Source organism: Rhinopithecus roxellana, chromosome 8 (genome assembly GCF_007565055.1).
Source record: "Rhinopithecus roxellana isolate Shanxi Qingling chromosome 8, ASM756505v1, whole genome shotgun sequence".
NCBI lineage: Eukaryota > Metazoa > Chordata > Mammalia > Primates > Cercopithecidae > Rhinopithecus > Rhinopithecus roxellana.
Window position 1 is genome coordinate 44,070,798 of NC_044556.1, and position 19,155 is coordinate 44,089,952.

Genomic DNA, 19,155 nt, shown 5'->3' on the forward strand with positions numbered 1-19,155 from the left:
TCCAAAAACAAGAATGCCTCTTCTCCTCCAAATGATCACAACTCCTCTCCAACAAGGGCATAAAATTGGATGGAGAATGAATTTGACGAATTGACAGAATTAGGCTTGAGAAGGTCGGTAATAACAAACTCCTCTAAGCTAAAGGAGCATGTTCTAATCCTATGCGAGGAACCTTGATAGAAGGTTACAGGAATTGCTAACTAGAATAACCAGTTTAGAGAAGAAGATAAATGACCTGATGGAGCTGAAAAACACAGCATGAGAACTTCGTGAAGCATACACAAGTATCAAGAGCCAAATCGATCAAGTGGAAGAAAGGATAGCAGAGACTGAAGATCAACTTAATGAAATAAAGCATAAGACAAGATTAGAATAAAAAGAATGAAAAGGAAAAAACAAAGCTTCCAAGAAATATGGGACTATGTGAAAAGACCAAACCTACAATTGATTGGTGTATGTGAAAGTGACGGGGAGAAGGGAACCAAGTTGGAAAACACACTTAAGGATGTTATCCAGGAGAACTTCCCCAACCTAGCAAGGCAGGCCAACATTTAAATTCAGGAAATACAGAGAACACCTCTAAGATTCTCCTTGAGAAGAGCAACCTCAAGACACATAATTGTCAGATTGTCCAAGGTTGAAATGAAAAGAAAAAAAAAAAAATGTTAAGGGCAACCAGAGAAAAAGGTCAGATTACCTACAAAGAGAAGCCCATCAGACTAACAGTGTGTCTCTCTGCAGAAACCCTGCAAGCCAAAAGAGAGTGGGGGCCAATATGAAACATTCTTAAATAAAAGAATTTTCAACCCAGAATTTCATATCAAGCCAAACCAAGTTTCATAAGTGAAGGAGAAATAAAATCCTTTACAGACAAGCAAATGCTGAGTGGTTTTGTCACCACCAGGCCTACCTTACAAGAGCTCCTGAAGGAAGCACTACATATGGAAAGGAAAAAATGGTACCAGCCACTGCAAAAACATACCAAAATATAAAGACCAATGACACTATGAAGAAACTGCATTAAGTAATGTGCAAAATAACCAGCTAGCATCATGATGACAGGATCAAATTCACACATAACATTTACCTTAAATGTAAATGGGCTAAGTGCCCCAATTACAAGACATAGACTGGCAAATTGGATAAAGAGTCAAGACCCGTTGGTGTGTTGTATTCCGGAGACCTATCTCACTTGGAAAGATACACATAGGCTCAAAATAAAGGGATATTGCAAATGGAAAAAAAAGAGCAGGGATTGCAAACTAGGGATTGCAATCCTAGTCTCTGATAAAACAGACTTTAAACCAACAGAGATCAAAAAAGACAAAGAGGGGCATTGCATAATGGTAAAGGGATCAATGCAACAAGAAGAGCTAACTATCCTAAATATATCTGCACCCAATACAGGAACACCCAGACTCATAAAGCAAGTTCTTAGAGATGCACAAAGAGACTTAGACTCCCACACAATAGTAGTGGGAGACTTTAATGTTAGACACTGTCAGTATTAGACAGATGAATGAGACAGAAAATTAACAATGATATTTAGGACTTGAACTCAGCTCTGGACCAAGCCGACCTAATAGACATCTACAGAACTCTTCACCCAAAATCAACAGAATGTACATTCCTCTCATCACCACATAGCACTTATTCTAAAATTGACCACATAATTGGAAGTAAAACACTCCTCAGCAAATGCAAAAGAATTGAAATTATAACAAACAGTCTCTCAGACCACAGTGCAATCAAATTAAAAGGTAGGATTGAGAAATGCACTCAAAACCAAACAACTACATGGAAGTTGAACAACCTACTCCTGAATGATTACTGGGTAAATAACAAAATTAAGGCAGAAATAAATAAATTATTTGAAACCAACGAGAACAAAGGTACAACGTACCAGAATCTCAGGGACACAGCTAAAGCAGCATGAAGAGGGAAATTTATAGCATTAAATGCCCACATCAGAAATAGAAAAGGTCTAAAACTGACACCCTAACGTGATAGCTAAAAGAACTAGAGAAGCAAGAGCAAACAAATTCAAAAGCTAGCAGAAGATAAGAAATAACTAAGATCTGACCAGAACTGAAGGAGATAGAGACATGAATCCAGGAGGTGATTTTTTGAAAAGATTAACAAAATAGATAGACTGCTAGCCAAAGTAACAAAGAAGAAAACAGAGAAGAATCAAATAGACACAATAAAAAATTATAACGGGGGATATCACCACTGATCCCACAGAAATACAAACTACCATCAGAGAATACTATAAACACCTCTATGTAAATAAACTAGAAAATCTAGAAGAAATGGATGCATTCCTGGATACACACACACACTCCCAAGTCTAAACCAGGAAGAAGTTGAACCCCTGAGTAGACCAATAACAAGTTCTGAAATTGGGGCAATAATTAATAGCCTACTAACCAAAACAAAAACAAAAACAAAAACAAAAAACAAACAAACAAACAAAAAAATCCCAGGACCAGAAGGATTCACAGCCAAATTCTACCAGAGGTACAAAGAGGAGCTGGTACCATTCCTTCTGAAACTATTCCAAACAATAGAAAAGGGGGAATCCTCCCTAACTCATTTTATGAGGCCAGCATCATCCTGATACCAAAACCTGGCAGATACACAACAAAAAAAGAAAATTTCAGGTCAATATCCCTCATGAACATCGATGCGAAAATCCTCAATAAAATACTGGCAAACTGAAACCAGCAGCACATCAAAAAGCTTATCCATCATTATCAGGTCAGCTTTATCCCTGGGATGCAAAGCTGGTTCAACATATGCAAATCAATAAATGTAATCCATCACATAAACAGAACCAATGATTAAAAACCACATGATTATCTCAATAGATGCAGAAAAGGCCTTCAATAAAATTCAACACCTCTTCATGCTAAAAACACTTAATAAACTAGGTATTGATGGGACGTATCTCAAAATAGTAAGAGCTGTTTATGACAAACCCACAGCCAATATCATATTGAAAGTGCAAAAACTGGAAGCATTACCTTTGAAAACCTGGACAAGACAGGTATGCCCTCTCTCACCACACCTATTCGACATAGTATTGGAAGTTCTGGCCAGGGAAATCATGCAAGAGAAAGAAATAAAATGTATTCATACAGGAAGAGGGGAAGTAAAATTGTCTCTGTTTGCAGATGACATGACTGTATATTTAGAAACCCCCATCATCTCAGCCCAAAATCTCCTTAAGCTGATAAGCAACTTCAGCAAAGTCTCAGGATACAAAATCAATGTGTAAAAATCACAAGCATTCCTATACACCAATAACAGACAAACAGAAAGCCAAATCATGAGTGAACTTCCATTCAAAATTGCTACAAAGAAAATAAAATACCTAGGAATACAACTTACAAGGGAGTGAAGGACCTTTTCAAGGAGAACTATAAACCACTGCTTAACGAAATAAAAGAGGATAACCACAAACCACTGCTCAAGGAAATTAGAGAAAACAACTGGAAAAACTTCCATGCTCATGGATAGGAACAATCAATATAGTGAAAATGGCCATACTCCCTAAAGTAATTTAGAGATTCAATGCTATTCCCATCAAGCTACCATTGACTTTCTTCACTGAATTAGAAAAAAGTCCTTTAAATTTCATATGGAACCAAAAAAGAGCCCACATAGCCAAGACAATCCTAAGCAAAAAGAATAAAGCTGGAGGCATCATGCTACCTGATTTCAAACTATACTACAAGGCTACAGCAACCAAAACAGCATGGTACTGGTACCAAAACAGATATATAGACCAATGGAACAGAACAGAGGCCTCAGAAATAATACCACACATCTTCAACCATCTGATCTTTGACAAACATGACAAAAACCAGCAATGGGGAAGGAATTCCCTATTTAATAGAAGGTGCTGGAAAACTTTCTAACTATATGCACAGAACTGAACCTGGACCCCTTCCTTACACACCTTATACAAAAATTAACTCAAGAAGGATTAAAGACTTAAATGTTAGACCTAAAACCATAAAAACCCTAGAAGAAAACCTAGGCAATACCATTCAGGAGATAGGCATGTGCAAAGACTTCATGACTAAAACACCAAAAGCAATTGCAACAAAAGCCAAAATTGGCAAATTGGATCTAATTAAACTAAAGAGTTTCTGCATAACAAAAGAAAATATCATCAGAGTGAACAGGCAACCTATAGAATGGGAGAAAATTTCTACAATCTATCCATTTGACAAAGGTCTAATGTCAAGAATCTACAAGGAACTTACACAAATTTACAAGAAAAAAACAAACAACCCCAACAAAAAGTGGACAAAGGATATGAACAGACACTTCTTAAAAGAAGACATATATGCAGCCAACAAACATATGAAAAAGAGCTCATCATCACTGGCCATTAGAGAAATGCAGATCAAAGCCACAATGAGATACCATCTCACACCAGTTAGAATAGCGATCATTAAAAAGTCAGGGGCTAGATGCAGTGGCTCATGCCTGTAATCCCAGCACTTTGGGAGGCTGAGGCGGGTGGATCACCTGAGGTTGGGAGTTCAAGACCTGCCTGACCAGCGTGGAGAAACCCTGTCTCTACTGAAAATACGAAATTAGCTGGGCATGGTGGCACATACCTGTAAACCCAGCTACTTGGGATTACATGCATGCACCACCACACATTATTTAAAGAATCACTTGAACCCAGGAGGCAGAGGTTGCAATGAGCCAAGATCACGCCACTGCACTCCAGCCTGGGCAACAAGAGTGAAACTCTGTCTCCAAAAAAAAAAAAAAAAAAAAAAAAAAAAACAACAAAATCAGGAAACAACAGATGCTGGAGAGGATGTGGAGATACAGGAAAACTTTTACACTGTTGGTGGGAGTGTAAATTAGTTCAACCATTGTGGAAGACAATGCAGCAATTCCTCAGAGATCTCTAATCAGAAATACCATTTGACCCAGCAATCCCATTACTGGGTATATACCCAAAGGATTATAAATCATTCTACTACAAAGACATGTGCACATGTATGTTTATTGCAGCACTATTCACAATAGCAAAGACTTGGAATCAACCCAAATGCCCATCAATGATAGACTGGATAAAGAAAATGTGGCACATAAACACCATGGAATACTATGCAACCATGAAAAGAATGAGTTCATGCCCTTTGCAGGGACATGGATGAAGTTGGAAATCATCATTCTCAGAAAACTAACACAGGAACTGAAAACCAAATACCACATGTTCTCACTCATAAGTGGAAGTTGAACAACGAGAACACATGGACAGAGGGAGAGGAGCATCACACACCAGGGCCTGTCAGGGGTGGTAAAGTACAAGGCGAGGGAGAGCATTAGGACAAATACCTAATGCATGTGGGGCTTAAAATCTAGATGACAGGTTGGTGAGTGCAGCAAACCACCATGGCAAATGTATACCTATGTAACAAACTGCATGTTCTGCAGATGTATCTCAGAACTTTAAGTATAATAATAAAAAAAAGACAAAAACCACGATAACTTTTGCATCAACCTAATAAAAAAATTCTTAAACAAAATGTAAGTAAATCAATTAAGTGAGATACAGCAAATAATAATATATAACAACCAAGCTGATTACATTTTAGGAATACAAGATTAGTTTAATATTTGGAAAGACATCTTTGAAATTTACTACATTAGTAGAAAATGGTAATTATATAAAAATCCCAGTAGATTCAGGAAAAGTTCTTGATAAAATTCAACAACAACTCATGATAATTCTGATTATACTAGAAATAGAAGAGTATTTCTTTAAAGGAGTAACTATAAAAATATGTAACAAACTTTATTCTTAATGGTAAAATCTTGAATGCTTACCCCAGAGATTGGAATGAGACAAGGATATTCATTATCTTCATTTCTATTTAGAATTCCACAGGAGATTCTAGCTGGAGTCATAGCCATGAAAAAAATAAAATGTCTGAAGATTGAAAGAGAAGAATATGATTGTCTTTATTTAAATAATACATAATTATGTAAGTCAAAAATAAGAAAAAAACTGTAAACTTTGAAACCTAAAAAGTCAATTTATCATTAGAAATAAAATCAATGTATAAAAGTTAACTGCATTTCTTTGTATCAACATCAAAATGACAATTTAAAAAGTTATAAAGTTTATGATGTCAAAAACTATCCAAATATATGAATATATTTAGCAAAGATGTGCAAAATCTTTAAAATCTGTAGAACATTATTGGGAGAAATTAAAGAAGATTTAAATGAAATAAAAATGTCACATGTTCTTAGTTTGAAGACTCAATAGTAAAATATGTTATACCCAAATTACCCTATAGATTCAATGTGTATGAATTGTAGTGCTATTATTTTTGGTAGAATTTGTCAAGCTTATTTAAAAATTCAATTTTAAAATTAGCTTGTATTTATCATATATTTATTCTGACATAATTTTGTTGGTAGTACTTGACAAGCTTATTTTAAAATGTATTTGGAGAGACAAATAGCTAACAATAGCCAAGAAGTTCTTAGACAATAACAAAGTTACAGTATTTCAACTACTGGATGTAAATGCTACAGTAATTAAAACAGCATTTTGCTGGTGTAAGGATAGACCAATGGAATAGAATAGAGACTCCAGGAACAGACTCACACATATATAATTGCTTGATATATGAGAAGGATGACTACATGGCAGTAGAGCCTTTTTGATAAATGGTGCCTAGGTCAACTGGATATTCCTATATTCCTATGGAATAAAAAAAATATAACCTCCCCCTACCTTACATCATAAGCAAAAATTAGTTCCAGGTGGATTACAGTCTAAATTTGAACAGTAAAACAATAGAACTTTAAAAAATAACCCACAGACCAATAATGAGTAACCAATAATGAGTAACAAGATTGAATCAGTAATAAAAATTCTCTCAGCAAAGAAAAGACAAGGACATGATGGCTTCACTGCTGAATTCTACCAAACTTAGAAAGAACTAATACCATTTCTCCTCAAATTATTCCGAAAACTAGAAGAGGAGGGAATTCTACCTAACTCATTGTATGAAGCCAGCATTATTTGGATATCAAAACCAGACAAGGACACAACAACAAAAAAGAAAACTATAGGTCAATATTCCTGATGTACATAGATGCAAAAATCTTCAACAAAATACTAGGAAACCAATTCCAACAGCACTTCACAAAGATGACACACCACAATCGAGATTTATCTGTGTTGAACTATGCCAGGATAGTTCAACATATGGAAGTCAATAAATGTGATATACCACATAAACAGAATGAAGGAAAAATAAAGTGATCCTCTCGATAGATGCAGAAAAAGCAGTTGACAAAATTCAACATCCTTTTATGATAAAACTCTCAACAAATTACATATAGAAGAAACATACCTCAACAAAATAAAGGCCATACACAAGCCCATTGCTAACATAACATTGAATGGGGAAAAGTTTAAAGTCTTCCTCCAAGAACTGGAATTAGGCAAGGAAGGCTACTTTCATTATGCATATTTAACATAGTACTAGAAGTTCCAGCCAGAGTAATCAGGCCAGAGAAAGAAATAAAAAGCATCTAAGTTGGTAAAGAGTAAGTCAGATTGTCCCTCTTCTCAGATGACCTGATCTTCTATCTAGCAAAACCCAAAGACTCCATCAAAATCCTCTTAGATCTATAAAACAAGTTCAGTAAAATGGCAGGACAAAATATCAACATACAAAAATCAGTAGCAGTTCTGGACACCAATTACAAACTATCTGGAAAAGAAATCAAGAAAGCAATCTCATTTACAATAGCTACAAAAATAGCTAGAAATAAATTTAACCAAAGAGGGGAAAGACCTTCACCAGGAAAACTATGAAACACTGATGAAAGAAATTGAAAAGGATGCAAACAAGTGGAAAGAGATTCAATGCTTATTCATTGGAAAAATTAACATGGTTAAAATAACCATACTACCAAAAGCAATCTATACATTCAATGTGATCTCTATCAAAATATCCGTGTCATTCTTTTACAGAAATAGAAAAAACCCTGCAATTTGTATGGAACCAAAAATGAGCCTGAATAAACAAAGGAATGCTGAGCAAAAAAGACAAAACTGGAGGCATCACTGTAGGCTGTTTGTTTTGCTATAAAGGAATACCTGAGACTGGGTAATTTCTAAGGAAAAGAGGTTTATTTTGGCTTACAGTTCTGCAGGCTGTACACAAAGCACAGTGCTGGCATCTGCTTCTGGTGAGGGCCTCAGGAAGCTTACAATCAATCATGGTGAAAGGTGATGGGGATCTAGTTTGTCACATAGTGAGAGAGGTAGCAAGAGAGAAAGAGGGGATGAGGTGTCACACTGTTTTACAACCAGATTTAACATGAACTCACAGAATGAGAACTCACTTTTTACCATGGAGAGGGCACCAAACCATTCATGAGGGATCTGTCTCCGTGATCCAAACACTTCTCATCAGGCCAACCTCCAACACTGGAGGTCACATTTCAACATGAGATGTGGAGAGGACAAAACATCCAAACCATATCAATCACACTACCTGACTTCAAAACATATTACAAAGCTATAGTAACCAAAATGGCATGATATAGGATTAAAACAGACACATAAACCAATGGAACAAAATACAGAACTCCCAAATAAACTCATGTATTTAGGGCTAATTGACTTTCGATGAAGGTACCAAGAACATACACCATGAAAAGGACACCCTCTTTAATAGATAATCCAGGGAAAACGGGGTATCCATATGCAGAAGAATGAAACTAGACCCCATCTCTCATGATATACAAAAGTCAACTTGAAATGGATTAAAGACATTAAATGCAAGACCCTAAACTATGTAACTGCTAGAAGAAAATAGAGGAAATACTCCAGAACATTGGTCTAGGTGAGGATTTTATGGTTAAGGACTCAAAAGCACAGGCAAATAGGCAATTAGTATTACATTAAACTAAAAAGCTTCTGCACAGCAAAGGAAGTTATCAACAAAGTTAAGAGATAACCTGTTGAATGGGAGAAAATATTTGCAAAACATTTATCCAACAAGAGACTAATATCCAGGGTATATAGGAACTCAAACAGCAGCAAAAAAACACAAACGATCCTGTTAAAAAGTGGACAAAGGATCTAAACAGACATTTCTAAAAAGAAGACATACAAATGGCCAACAAGTATATGAAAAATTGCTCAACATCACTAATTCTCAGGGAAATGCAAACTAAAACCACAGTGAGATATCACCTCACTCCAGTAAGAATGGCTATTTTAAAAAAGATGAAAAATAACAGATGCTTGAGAGGATGAGGAGAATTCTCATACACCATTGGTGGGTATGCAAATTAATACAGCCATTATGGGTAACAGTATGGAGATTTCTCAAATAACTAAAAATAGAACTACCATGTGATCCAGCAATCCCACTACTAAGTATTTATTTGAAGGAAAGAAAACCAGTATATCAAAAGGATTTATGCATCCTAATGTTTACTGCTGCACTATTACAATAGCAAAGATATGGAATTAACCTAAGAGTTCATCAACAGATGAATGCACAAAGAAAATATTTTATACACACACACACACACACACACACACACACGCATAAAATGGAATACTACTCAGCCACAAAAATAAGGAAATCATATTATTTGCAGCAACATGGATGAAACTGGATGGAGGTCATTATGTTAAATAGAATATGCCAGACACAGAAAGACAATGACCTCATCTTCCGTCATATGTGGGAGCTAAAAACGGTGATTTCACAAAGGTAGAGAATAAAATGATAGTTACCAGAGGGTGGGAAAGGGGTGTATGTGCATAGGGTTGTGGGGAAACAGAGAGGTTGGTTAATGGGTACAAACATATAGTTAAATAGAATAAATAAGTTCTAATGATTAATCGTAGAGTGAGGTGACTATAGTTAATGAGAATGTGTTGTATCTTTCAAAATATCTGGAAGTGAGGAACTGAAATGTCCTCAACACAGATAAACGATAAATGCTCACGGTGATGGATATTCTAAATACTGTGACTTGATCATTATACATTCTGTGTGTGTAACAAAACGTCACATGTACCCCATAAATATGTATATTATGTACCTATAGAAAATAAAAATGTATTACACATCCAAAACCAAAATTCTAAACTCTGGGAGAATGTCTTCAGATCTTGTCAATAGGAAAGATTCCTTAGTCAGGTAATAAAAATCATACCAATAAGGTGGAAAAATGACAAATTGGATGTCATTAAAAGTAAAAATTTCTGATTATCAAAAACACCACCAAGACTGCAAAATATCAAGCCACAGGGATGGAGAAGCTTTATGTAATACCTATATTTAATAAAGGGCTTGTTCCCAGAATACATACACATATGTATTCCTACTTACAGATCAACAACAACAACAACAACAGCAACAAAAACAAGAAATAAGCAAAGGAAAAATGTCTGAACAACTTGAACAGACAATTCATGAAAGGGCATTTCCACATTTCTGATAAACATATGATAAAGAATTTAATCTCATCATTCATAAGAGAAATGCAAATTCAAATCACAACGTGTTATCTCCACATAACCACCAAAATGGCTACCAAGAAAAAAGATAGACAATACCAAGTTTGGTCAGAGTGTGGAGCAATTGAAACTTTCATACACTGCTGATAGGAATAATAGATGGTAGAAAGAATTTGAAAAAGTTAACAGTGTTCACTAGAGCTAAGCATATCCCTATCCTCTGACCCAGTCATTATATTCCTAGGTATGTACCTAACAGAAGTGTGTACATATAGTCACAAAAGGATAAGTACGTGAATATTCAAATTAGTACTATTTTTAAAATTCAAAATTGAAAACTACTAAAATGTCTTTTAGCAATCAAATGGATGCACAAATGGTGGTATATTCTCATAGAGAAATACTATACAGCAATGAGAATGAACAATCTATACACGCCAGAAATATCACAAACACAATTTTGAGGAAAAAAAATCCAGGCACCAAAGAGTTCATACTTTATGATTCCCTTTATGTACAGTTCACAACATGAAGAACGAATGTATGGTGTTAGATGCCAGGAAAAGGTAATGTTTGGGGGCTGGTAGTGACTGGGACTGCTTCTGAGGACCTGCTTCCCAGGTGGACTGCTTCTGAGATGCTGGTAACATGTTATTTCTTCATCTGTGCATTGGTTGCATGTTTGTTTAGCTTATGAAGCTTTATTGAGATGTATACCTGCAGTTGGTGAGGTTTTATGAATTTATACTTCAATTTTAGTCAGTTAAAAGGTTACTTTAAAGGGAAGGAAGCCACCAGAATGCCAATATTCCTGCAACGTAGTGAACAAGGAAAGAAAGATATGATGAAGTCAGCATAAGAGTCAGTGCCACAGCATGAAGTGCTTTGTAGGACAGTAAGGAGTTCAGATTTTTCTCTAGCTACAATGGCAAGATATTGTATCATTTCAATCAGGGAGGACATAATCTTCTCTATATTTTATATGATTGCTGTGGTTGTTTGTGGTTGTTCTGATATGGGATTGCTGTGGCACAAGATAGGAATAAGGAGACAAGATAGAAATCAGGACACAAGATAGGAAACTTCTGCAGTGGTTCAGGTGAGGATGATGGTGGCTCTAATTAGGGTAAGAACATTGAAGATAATGAGAAGATGAGAAGTGATAACAAGCTTAAGGCAGAACTTGGGATCTAGGAAGGAGTATGTGGGAGGTGAGGAAAGAGGAATAAGAGATGAATCCTAGGTGTTAAAAATTATTATTATGACTACTATCATTACTTTAAAAATTATCATCCTTATTTAGTTTTTGGCTTGAGTACTTTCACACACACGATGATGTTATATATTTAAAAATGAATAGAAAGCATTTCACAAATGATAGGCGTGACATTTTTAAATTTAAAATGAGTGGATATTATAAACAACTTCATATTGAATTCTACAAGTTAGATTAAAAGCACAAATTCCTTGAAAATAAAAAACTAACACATAAAGAAATGAACATTTGACAGCCCTGTGACAGTCTTTTGATGTGTCAGCTTGGCTGCGTGACAGTCCCTGGTTACTCAATCAAATACTAATCTAGGTGTTGCTGTGAAGGTAGATGTAATTAAAGTCCATTATGAATTGACTTTAAGTAAGGGAGAACATCCCGGTTTATATAGGCTGGTCTGATTCAATCAGTTGAAAGGCTTTAAAAGCCAAGCTGAAACTTCCCTGAAGAAATTCTGTGTGGATTACAGCTTCAGCCCATGACAGAGTTCCAGCATACCCTCTTGATGTCCTGACCTCTGGATTTTAGACTTGCCTAGCTGCCTTTGCAATCATGTAAATTGAGCCCTTGTGGTAAACCTCTGAAGTACAATTCCAACTGGTTCTGTTCTTCTCATTGTACCCTGACTGAGACAATCTCTATAATTATTACAGAAATAAAACCCATAGTTTAAAACCTTCCCATTTAGAACGCCCCACGTCCGAAAGGATTAACTGGTGAATTAGATCATACACTTAAGAAATAAGAATTTCAATCATACATAATTTCTTTCATAAAACAGAGAAAGAGGTAATATTCACCAAGTCTTTTTCAGGTTAACGTAGCCCTGATATTGAAATTTGACAAGGATGTTAAATGAAACGAAAGTTACAGATTGGTATTTCTCAGGAGCACAGAAGCAAAAATCCTTAAGAAAAATCAGTAAATTTAGTCTAGCAATGTATTAAGAGGATTTGTCATAGAATGCAAGGTTTATTTAATATTATCAATGTAATTCACCAAATTAACTGAATAAAGGAAAAAATTATATTGTCTCAATAGATGTAGAGAAAGCATTTGACAAAATTCAACACACAATGAGGATAAAACTCTCTGCAAACTAGGAATAGAAAGGAATTTTCTCTATGTGATGAAGGTCATCTATGAAAAACCTATGGCTAACATTATATTAATTGTGAAATATTTTTCCCCTAGTATCAGAAACAAGGCAAGTATATCCCAATTTACCACTTCTATTCTAACATTTCCTGGAAGTTCCAGCCAGTGCAATAAGGTAAGAAAACTAAGTACAAGCATGGATTGGAAAGAAGAAGCACAAATGTCTTTACTCTCAAATGGCATAATTGCCCATGTAGAAATTCCTAAGAAACTTATAGAAATATATATTGGAACTAATATGTAACTTTATCAAGGCCGCAGAATACAAGGTCAATATATAGAAATCAATTATATTTCTATATACCATCACCACACAATTGGAAATAAAATTTAGAAATAACTTTATGACAGCATAAAAAGATAAAATGTTAGCAATATATTTAACAAAAATTTGTAAGACCACTACACTGAAAATTATAAAACAATCTTGAGAAAAACTAGACAGGACCCAAATAAATGAAGAGATATATGTTCACATATTGAATAACACACTATTTTAAATGTATCAGTCCTCTTAAATTGATCTATTTATTCCTTGCAATCCTTAAAAAAATCCCAGTTGGCTTTTTTTTGGAGAAACTAATGGACCAAATTTAAGATTTATATGGAAATTCAAAGAATCTAAAAAAGTTTAAACAATAGTGGAAAAAAACAAAATTGTAGGTCTCACACCATCTGGTTTCAATACTTACTATCAGTGTTCATCAGTCAAGAATGTGTGGTTTTGGTGTATGAATACACATATAGATAAATGAAAAACATAAAGAACTCAGAAATAGACCCACATTTATGTCTGAGTGAAAATGTATAAATGACCAAAATGCATGTGAAATCCTTAATCATGTTATCAGTCAGCAAAATGAAGTTAAAAAGCCCCATGAGATATTATTTCAAACCCACGAAAATGGCTAATATTAAAATTAATGACAAAGCAAGTGTGGCAAGGAGATGGAGTCCCTGGAACTCTCATACAGTGCTAGTATGAATGCAAGGTGGCACAATCAATGTAGAAAACAATTTGGTGGTTTCTTATAAAGTTAAACATACAACTATGCTATGACCAAGAGGCTCCACCCCTAAATATTCATTTAAGAGAAATAACATGTCCACAAAAGACTTGTACATAAATATTCATAACAACTTTGTTCAAATAGCCCCAAATTGTAATAATCTAAATGTCCATCTGCAGGTAAATCAATAAATTATGGAAAATTCATACAATGAAATACTGCCTAACATTAAGAAAACTAAAGAAACTATTAAAAAAGCAGGAATTTAATGTGTATCAAGACGCTATGTTTAGCAAATAAGCCAAACACAGCAGAGTACGTTCTGTATGATTCTATTTATATAAATCATATTAAAACGTGCTTAACAACATTACTAGTCACGGAAATGCAGAATAAGGAAAATGAACCTATGGTGAGGAATCTGAACAGTGCCTTTGGGAGGAGATTAACTAACTGCAAGGGGACATTGGAAATATTCTAGATCCCCCTTGCGCTCAGAGGCTCCAGGGGTTGTTATGATGGGATTATGGTTTCTATTCACTTCTCTCATTGTTCTCAGTTCTTTGTTGAGATAAAATTACACTACCAGAAATCCACATACTTGAATTATCTTACTCACATTAGCCTTAACGAGACAATGCATTATTGCTGTGCTTTTTCACTTTTACTGACATGGACTGCAAGAATTGGCTATATGAAATCTAAGTCTGCTTTCATCTCGCCCCTTGATGAATGCCTTCTCTGTGAGTCCCAGGAATGCTAGAAAAAGTAGCCTTTGTCACACCCATACAGACATGGCGTGTTTTCTCCTCCAAGGCTGTTCTTCCAGGTAAGGGAAAACTGTTGTTAGTACCTGTACAGTTGCTAAAGTGGAATTTTCTTTGAAAGTCAGAAGTTCGTTTTCAGGAATTGAAGTGAATCAAAATTGTTGGGGAAAGACTTTTTATGTGTTCCAGATCAGTTTTATCTGGGATTACATTTTCTAAGTCAGTTTTCTTCATGCCACTGGGATCTTCTGAGGACAAGAGCACCTTGGACAGGTGGGGGTAGGAGGTAACTAAAACTGACAAGCAGACATGAACAATGGATAAATACATGTGTAAGTAACAAACACGAGTGCATAAAGGAAGTTCCAGCAAGAAGGAAATCCAAAGTCCATGTGTTCCAGCTGCTGAACTGAGGTCTAGAAATGTAAAATAACTTGTCCAGGGTTACATAGCCAATACTAGGACCAGTTAGCGGGTTGACAGTGCCCTGTTTCTTCCCTGGCACTATCAGATCTCACCTCCCCTTGCTTGCATGGCCAAGGCTTCATTTCTAGGAGGAAAGAGAAATGAATCGGATTGTAAAAACCATTCAACAATTTTTTTGTTTTTTTTTGAGATGGAGTCTTGCTCTGTCGCCCAGGCTGGAGTGCAGTGGTGCGATCTCAGCTCACTGCAGCCTCTGCCTCCCGGGTTCCAGCAATTCTCCAGCCTCAGCCTCCTGGGTAGCTGGGATTACAGGCATGCACCACCACATCCAGCTAATGTTTGTATTTTTAGTAGAGACGAGGTTTCACCACCCTCAGGTGATCCACCTGCCTTGGCCTCCCAAAGTGTTGGGATTACAGGCGTGAGCCACCACACCTGGCCAAGAAATATTTATTGAGGCCTCATATGTCTTAGGAACTGTGAGGTGTTGGGCCTATAGCAGTGGTGAATAACACATGGAATTTAAATTCAGCAAGGATAGCAGACATTAAACAAAACAAATGGTTACCTTGATAATTACTTAAGTATAATGGTTACATGTGTCATGAAGGAGTTGTTCAGATTTATAAAAAGCATAAAACAGAGGGAACTAACCTCATCTGAAAGAATCTATGAGAGTTAGCCTGAACTTTGTATGGAACATGAAAGTCCATCAGGGAGAGTTCCTGACTGAGACAGCAGCATGTGTGAAGGCTGGGAAGGAAGAAGGAACCTGGCACATATCGGGAATAGAGAGACCAGGGCCTGTTAAGCCAAGCCCAGGGAGAGGAGTGTTGCGTGGACTGGACTTATGGGAACAGCCAAACAATTAGAACCTTACTGGTCAATGTTAAGGAGTTCAACTATTTTTTCTAAGTGTGACAGGAAGCCATTGAAGGAAGGACAGCGGGCAGGATAACACAATTGCCTTTGTATTTTTGAAAGATCATTTTGGCAGTGTGGTGTTTAGCTTATAGAGGATTGGAAGTTGAAGATCAGTTAAGAGGTTCTTACGGTTAGTCTGAGTGAGAGATGATGGTACCTGAATGAAGGTAGCAACAGTGAAATGGAGAAAAGTAAATGGAAGATATAGAGGAGATAATCAGGTGGAATTGTTAAGTTCACAATATCAGCTCTGATCATTCTAACAATTCCTCAGGTCTGGGACCCATAATAACATCTTAGCAGTCAACATTATAGCACAATTAAGAAATATAGTTATGTCTACCTTACTTTAGGGTACAGCCTGCTGCCTGAGGTGTTAAGTGTTTCTTTTCTTTCTTCTTTCTTTTCTTTCGTTTGTTTCTTTTTTTTTTTTTTTTAAAAGCCCAGCATCCATCCAGGTCATTTTCAGCTAGAACAACTGTATGCCCTGACAGATGCTTCAAATATGTGGCTGACACTGCAGGTGTTGTCTCAACTTGCCTGGATCTAAAACCAGTGACAATTTGAGCTTGTAGCAAATATATGTAATCTTTTCCCTTGCTTTCCAGTACTCTTCGCACATTGTCACTATGTAAGGACTATTTTACAGACTTGTATTCCTTCTCCCCAAGGTAGAACCCAGAAAGTAAATCTCACAGTCTGTTTTGCAGTCAGAGTGCGCCCTGTGATGGAGGCTCTACCAGTCAGAACTATGCTCTGGAAAGGAACAATTGGAAGAGGGTCTCCTTGCAGAAGACATTTTGCTGGCAGGGGCGGTGGCTCCCTTTTGCTGCTAGCTGAAGATGCAAGGATGTGTTCCTGGCATGATGCAGCAATGGTGGAGCAGTCGCAGTGGCAGTAGAGCTTCCCCACCAGGCTAGTTTTGTGGTGTGGTTTTTGGACATTTCTCCTATATGCTTAGCCTCAAGCCTCGTTCTGCAACTTTTCCAAGAGTTCTATAATCTACCCAATAATATTTTAATAAACCCCTTTTCTGTTAAACAGCCAGAGTGAGCTTTTGTTGTTTGTAATTAATATCCTGAGATGATACAAAACTAAATGCTATTAGTTACACAGTATTAGCCTGCTCTTTAAATTCTACTGAAGTAACATCATGATATTGGAGTGCTTGGAAGAGTGACCAAATAGGAAGAAATAGGTCTAATCAAAACTTTTGTTCATACTTGGCTTACATATGGGTTATGCCAAACATTTATCAACATATAAGATAAATGTATGTCCCTATAACATTCCAAATAAACTCTTTCATAGGCCTTCTTATAGATGAATTTCTGAGCCCATCTGCTAAAAATTAAGCTATAACAAAGTAAAAAATGTGAATGCCTCTGAATTACTGAGTGAAACTTTCCTGCCCCATCCTCTTTGGTGTGTAAGAATCTGTAAAATTTCCTGAGAAGTCCATGAGCAGGTGAAAGAGTGGCCTAGGTGGAAAACCAAGGCATAAACAATTCCTGAAGCCAATGAGAGACTTGAGTCTTGCCACCTCCAACCCCATGGAAGGAGCTCCCTGGAGTATCACTGACTCAGGACTTCTAGCCTCTGCTATGACACCTCCAGTGACAAGGAGGGAACTGTTCTGTAGTTCAGAGCAGAATTCTCCTAAAGTAACAGAAGTCACTGGGAAGCACATTTCAGTCCAACCAAGGAAATAGTTTCTAAGTAATTTCATTAATAATAAATCTGGTTGCCTCCCTTGTATAGAGCACTCTATTGTGGACAGACTTCAAGCAAAGGCTGAAAGACCATCAGGAGATATTTTAGAGCAGATTTCTGCTCAATATGTGCTTCTGATACCGTGATTCCTATTCTTATCTGAGATTTCTTTTTCTATTTGACTTCCCTTTAGAGCCTCCATCATTTCCCTCTATTTATTTCCCTCTCTCCGTAGGACAACCTCACTCTTATTGAGGACCGCGCTGGGGGTGGTGAAGAATGAACAGACACAAGAGACAAAGACAAACAGAGAACATGGCGGCCGCGCCTAGAGCCTCCGCCTCACTTTATTTATACTCCAAAAACCCCACATCAGCAAAAATAACACAATGCAAAACAAACTTTCTGCACCCAGATGTAACCTTCTGCTTAGTTCCTTGTCTCTAAGGTCTTTCTTATTTGTCTGCCTTCTTGGCGCCTACTAGAGTTGACTAAAAGTTCAACTAGAGATACTGTCCTTGACTACTGGAGTTCATTAAAAGTGCAACTAGCTAGAGATACTGTCCTTGAGCCTTATCTATTCTTAGCATATTGTTTTCAATGGCCCCTGCACACTCTTATTGTCCAAACCACAGGCTCTGAAAGAGGAGCCAGGGAGTAATCGAATATCACAAGCCTGGGGGTTCCGGAAGTGTTAGTCCTGCTCTGTCCCAAGGCATTCACTCAAATTCTCAGGTCTGTGTCCTCACTTGAAGACTGCTCTTTGTGGTTTCTGAATAGCTGGGATTTGACTTCAAGCTTAAGTGAAATAAGGCCTCTTGGGGTTGTAGAAAGAACATGAGACAGGATGTGAAGATGTGGATGCTAGCTTCACTGACATTAACCAGCTATGCAGTCTGAGTGAAGTTTCTCACTATCTCCATGACTTTATTTCTTCATCTCTAATATTGAAGACTTGTAAGAGTTCCAAAGTTAATTCCAGAATTATATTATGTTTGCCTGCCTGTCTGTCTATTTATGCACCTAACTATCCTAATTCTTTAAAACTGCACCTTGAAAAAAGTGGTCACTGTCAATCCAACCACACAATCTTCTTCCGGCCCAGATGAGGGCAGACCAATCCCTAAGGGAACTCTTCTCTCCTTTCAGGGATAATCCCAGTCACTGTCTTTTCTTCAACTTCCTGCTTCAGAGGATTAAGGTGGCACAAAAAGTAATCTTGTACCTTTGATCCCAAGCACAGTCAAACTTTTGGAAAACAAAAGGATTTGCCCCAGTTTTCTGTTTTTTGGGTGCCTTATTCCGGTTACTAATGTGATGTGTCTAACTCTTTTTTTTGTA

General features: G+C 36.7%; 1 long non-coding RNA gene across 1 annotated transcript in view; it reads right to left on the reverse strand.

The window, feature by feature from the left end:
* Positions 1-16,925, reverse strand: part of LOC104676358 — a 34,745-nt gene extending 17,820 nt beyond the window's left edge. The window contains exons 1-2 of the long non-coding RNA XR_749894.2: positions 16,798-16,925; positions 14,775-15,301 (exon numbers count right to left, since the gene is read on the reverse strand). This is a non-coding gene — a long non-coding RNA (uncharacterized LOC104676358). The remainder of the gene's footprint in view (positions 1-14,774; positions 15,302-16,797) is intronic.
* Positions 16,926-19,155: the final 2,230 nt, after the last annotated feature.